The sequence below is a fragment of the Microtus oregoni genome, unplaced genomic scaffold, assembly GCF_018167655.1.
Source record: "Microtus oregoni isolate MIOR12 unplaced genomic scaffold, Mior012 000067F_000, whole genome shotgun sequence".
NCBI lineage: Eukaryota > Metazoa > Chordata > Mammalia > Rodentia > Cricetidae > Microtus > Microtus oregoni.
In genome coordinates, this window is record NW_024543953.1 from 5,033,940 (window position 1) to 5,038,699 (window position 4,760).

Genomic DNA, 4,760 nt, shown 5'->3' on the forward strand with positions numbered 1-4,760 from the left:
AGGGCCACCCTGAGGGCTCTTCTGTATGCCCTGGTCTGCCCTGGCGGGCCACTGCCCTGTGACTCCTTTCCGGCCAAGGAGGCGATGGTTACGATTTCAGACTTGGTTAGGGGCCTCGCCTCTGTGCTCCTCACTCTGGTCTTCTCACCAACAGAGAGAATTTGGACCTCCAGGAAAGAGGCCCCTCTCCTCTTACTATGGGCCGAGGTCCTGGGTCTGGTCAACACCCTTGCAGGCCACAGCTGGCCCTTCCAGCCACAGAGCACATACTCTGCAGAGTCCATGGCGATGGAACCCTGGGGCTGTTCTGATCAGGGCAGGGTGACCCCCTGCGTTGTGGTAGGCACTGCTCCCTGCTGGTCGTCTCTGTCTGGCCTGGCTCCCCTGCCTGCGGTGCTGTCCTCCCTCCAGAATCTGGTAGACAAGCTCAACCTGAGGGCCTCTCTCAGGGTGATGTGGGCCTGCCCTGTAAGTGTGGGAGAGGGAAGCAGAGCTGCGTTAGGACGGAATTAGCCTTTAGTGGATACTGAAGCAACAGCTCAGTGAGGTGAGGAGAGAGAAAGCAAGGGGGTGCCCAAAGTCTGTCGTTCCACAGGGATGAGGGTGTGTGCCTGAGAAGATATGGAAGGATCCAGAGCAGATGTGTGACACAGGGTCACCCACCCTGAGGCTAGGGTGGTGAACTTCCTCCCGGAGAGGGGAGTGTCTTTACTTGGCTTGTGTATTTTCCTGCCCATCCAATGCCTTGGGGGCTCCCCGGGATTCCGTCCGGGTGGGGGGAGCCTCATTGCTTTCTTTCCTAGGGAGCTAACCCCCCCTGTGCCCCACCCCAGGAAGCCTGTGCACACCTAGTGCACCTTGCCTTCTGCACCAGTATGATACCAGGTTGAGGAACGGTGTGTGTGTGTGCGTGTGTGTGCCTGTGTGTGTGCGTGTGTGTGCGGAAATCTTCATGGCGATTTGCATAACATGGCAGGTAAGGATGGTTGCTGTCACTGTCATAGCTTCTGGCCTCCCTCCCCTTCCCCCGCCCCCTCATAGTTTGGTTCTGACCTCTTGCTCCCAACTCCGTGCTGGACCTCGCTATGGGATCAAGTGCACGCGTGGCACAAAGGAGAGCCCCCCCAAGGAAAGCACTTCACCGTGGAGAAATGCTTTCTAATTGGCAGACTCAGTAGTGTCAGATGAGAGCAACAGGGTAAGTGTCGCCATTGGTATTGCCCACTCTCCTGCTGCTGCCTCAAGTCCATGGGCCCTGCACACCCATATCTGCTGGCGATGGGCACTGTTCTACCATCAGATCCCAGGCCACAGAACTCTCCTGCCCACAACCTCTGTGCCATAATGTTAATCCACAGGGTCGTCTTAGACAGACAGGAAATCAAAGCGGCTGTTTGATGCCCTGGATGGTCACTTGCCCATCCCTAAGTCCAGAAGGCATGCTTTGAATCTTAAGTGGTGTCCAATCTCATCTGTAGCATAGCTCTCCCGTCCATGTCCCTCCATTCTCTGCCTCTCCACACAGGGCCTCCCCCGTGCTTCTCAGTGGAGTCTCGTCCCTTTCTGCTCACTGTCAGTGGGTGTGTGTCAGGGGTCTACTCCTTTCCTGACTGCTCTTGCCTTGGGTCCGCGCGGCTTCTCTCATTACCGGGCCAGCACCAGGCACAGCACCGCAGAGCACTGTGGACCCGGGGCTCCTGAGGCAGTTCCCTGAGGACCCTGGTCATTTTGGGGACTCCTGTTAGCCCACGACCCCTTCGGTGAGTGCGGGCACCCCGACCTCTCCCTTAGGGACTCCAGGCCTTGCCTTACCCATGGGAATTCCCGACCGGACAGAAATATGGGAGGCAAATGATATTCGCTTCAGTCCCTCAGCCCTCCCCTTCCCACCCTCTGTATCCATAAACACCCGTCGGTAATTCTAGCACCAGATCCCTATTCACTGCTCAAATGTACAGTGTCCCCTCTGCCGTATTCCCGTTCAAGTCTTACCGACTTCCAATCTGATCTCACAGTGCATAAAGTGGCTCTCAACATGCAGGAGTCTAGGTCTGGCCCAGGCCACACCTGCTGGGTGATGCAATAGTAAATGTGGACTGTGCAATCTGGGGCCCAATTTAGGGATCACCCGCAGTGGTTCTTCTTCCGAGAAATCTGTGTGACCTCACAGGGTTGGCCTGCTCTGATCCGGCCTCCGTGGAGTCCTCGACCACAGGTATCTATCTGCTGAGGACACAGAGGAAAACATAGGCACCTCAGTTACTTCCGGCTGCCCTCTGCTGGACCTTCCGAGCACATGCTCACCAGCAAGGCTGACTGAGCACCATCTAGCCCAAGCAACCATGCCCCCATCCATATGCGGGTACCACACCTCGGGCACAAGAGAGCCCACTGCTCACTCGGTGCCCTTAGCAATCACGGAGGCCCGCGTTATAGTTATAGAATGCAAGCTTTCCACCCCAGGCAGGGGTGCCTGCAGGAGCTTCTGCTTCCCTCAGGCGTGATGTTCTCAGCCTCACACACTTCCTGAGTTAGAAAACATACCCGGGAATATCAAGTTTGTGTTCAAGCCCACATGCCAGGACATCCAGGCAGCATCTGTATCTCAGTCACAGAGAAAAGCGTCTGCACCCATTATCAGGCCACGCTCTTCCCGGCGTGTGTATTCCATCTGTGCAGGCCTACTGCGCCGTGCCTTAGAAAAGCCCTCCGTCTTTCTACAACCTGCTTAAATATTGTCAGTTTTGCCATCCGGCTCCATCGATTCAGGCATCACCTCTAGTGCACTACCTTCGACAGTTACCTTTCCGATGAAAGCAGCAAAGTCTTTCCCAGAGGTGCACGGAGAAGGGTGCAAGATGGAATCCTGAAATCCCTGTCTAAACACATGCTTTGGCCCCGTGCCCGAGGCCTTCTGTCAAGAACTCGCACACGGTCTCCGTGTGCGACGTCCATTCACGTTTTTTCCAGATGGGAACTTCCAGATGGCTCCCCTCCCTGTGGTGAGACAAACAGACGGGGCCCAGTCTGACGAGAGGGTGCGAGAAGGGCACAGAGCGTATTGTTCACACGCAGGGGCCGAGATACAGGGAGAGATGCCGATGATGGGCTGCTGGGTCAGAGGGAAACCCCAGCTGCACACCCTGTAACACAGCCCAGCTGATGCTTAACCCATCTGTGAGCAGAGCAAAGACTCCGACCCGGGCACAAACTAACACCCGTCGTGGGAACAGACGCTGCCCCTTCTTCAGGTGCTCTCATACCGCACTGACTTTTTTTTTTTTTTGCCTCAGTCTGCCTAGCTGCGATTAGTGGCCACTTTAGAGGCGGCTGTCTTTTGGAGGCATTTCTTCCCTTCTTGTGTCAGGTCTCCAGGCCAAGAGATCTGGAGACCTCGGCTTCTATCCTCCAAGGGAACTGCCAGTCCTCATCCACGTTTACCTCCTCCTTAAATGCCTTCCAGCTTCTCTCTCTCAGACAACACAAGCTACAACTCTCTCGGGTAAGGTGCCATCGCACCAACACGGCCATTCTGTCAAGAGCACGTGGGACAATCATTGCCAAACAGCGACGAGGCAGCCATTTATGTAGGTTGGCGAGCTATCCTTTCAGGATATCCTTTCAGGGCCTGAAAGGATAAAGCTGGCACCAACGCGGTGAGGTGTCACCCGAGGACAAAGAGACAGGGCTGGCTGAGCACCAGTCCTTGGGGATTCGCGTCAAACAGTAATAGCCAGAACCTTTCCTGTCCCACGAAAGAGCCAGCACGTACCCACGGCACACTCACGGGCCCAGCTCACATTCACTCAGGATGGCTGCAGGCACCTACCTGTGTGCCTCGCGTGTCTGTCTAGTGATCCCACGTCTCCGCTCTGTGAGTATCTTTCGCTAATGTATCTGTAACCAGGAAAGAATGGCTTGTCCCCATTGTCATGGCAACCACAGTGTCATAGGAAAAACGTTCTCCCCTAGTAAGAGGCCAGTTCTCGGTAGAAATCAGGAAGGAGGCTGCCTGACTGTTCACTTACATCTCTGTCACCTAGTTCCCCCACCATCCCCTGCAGCTGCACGCATGAAACAGAGTAAGCATGCACACAACGACAGAAGACGATGTTGCCTGCCATTCCAGGGTGCAGGGTCCTTGGTGCTGGGCTTTGACAAGGGGCCGGGACAAGGCAAGACAAGAGCTGACAGGCTCCGTTCTACCTTCTACTATAATAAGATCAGGCAGGGGCCAGGTCTGAGAAGGACACCTTTTCACCTGACAGAATTTGGAAGGCAGGCACTTTGTCTCTCCAGCTGGAAATAAGTGTTCTAGGTCACTTTGCAACAAATATGGAGGACCGGGAACCTCCAGGAAACCAGGTGGCAGCATCATTCCCCCCACCCCGTCCTCACAAAAAAAAATTACATGGTGAATCTCAAGCAGAAAGGAGAGAGAACCCACTTCAAATGGCAGGAAGCTTTGGAAACCTCAAAGCCATGCACAGTGACATATTTCCTGCAGCAGTGCCACACCCCCAAACAAACCCAAACAGCAGCCATCTAGGAGAAAAGAAGTATTCAATATCCCCAGGCGGTGGAGGCTATCTCATTTAAATCAACACACCACACACACTCACACACACACACCACACAAACACACTCATACACAGACACACTCTCACACAGACACCAAACAATACACACACACACCACACACACCACACAAACACACTCAGACACACTCTCACACAGACACCAAACAATACACACACACA

At 54.7% G+C, this 4,760-nt stretch overlaps 1 long non-coding RNA gene across 1 annotated transcript; it reads right to left on the bottom strand.

The window, feature by feature from the left end:
- Positions 1 to 2,171: 2,171 nt before the first annotated feature.
- On the bottom strand, positions 2,172 to 3,893 carry LOC121440219. The gene is made up of 3 exons (XR_005973344.1): positions 3,830 to 3,893; positions 2,804 to 2,997; positions 2,172 to 2,226 (listed from the first exon to the last, which is right to left on the bottom strand). It is a non-coding gene; the product is annotated as an uncharacterized LOC121440219 (long non-coding RNA).
- Positions 3,894 to 4,760: the final 867 nt, after the last annotated feature.